We start from the raw sequence: 236 nt of genomic DNA, 5'->3' as shown, positions 1-236 counted from the left end.
GGGGGTTGTTTTTTAGCTTGTATCTTCCAATTCAGTTTGATCTTGTTTTCCACAGTATTCTCCATATAGTTCTGACAACATATGTGGACAAACTTTATACTATCTTTTATGTCAGAATCCCAACTATAGAGTGTATTAATAAGTAAAATCAAAACATCCCACAAAGATCAATGAATCTTTACCAGAAGTGACGGTGCAACGTGGCAGACGAAGAAAAATCCACCTTCAAACTGCCA

Source organism: Seriola lalandi, unplaced genomic scaffold (genome assembly GCF_002814215.2).
Source record: "Seriola lalandi dorsalis isolate HSWRI2012SDOR001 ecotype SW California unplaced genomic scaffold, Sedor1 jcf7180002054283, whole genome shotgun sequence".
NCBI classification, from domain to species: domain Eukaryota; kingdom Metazoa; phylum Chordata; class Actinopteri; order Carangiformes; family Carangidae; genus Seriola; species Seriola lalandi.
This window is presented reverse-complemented; position numbering follows the sequence as displayed.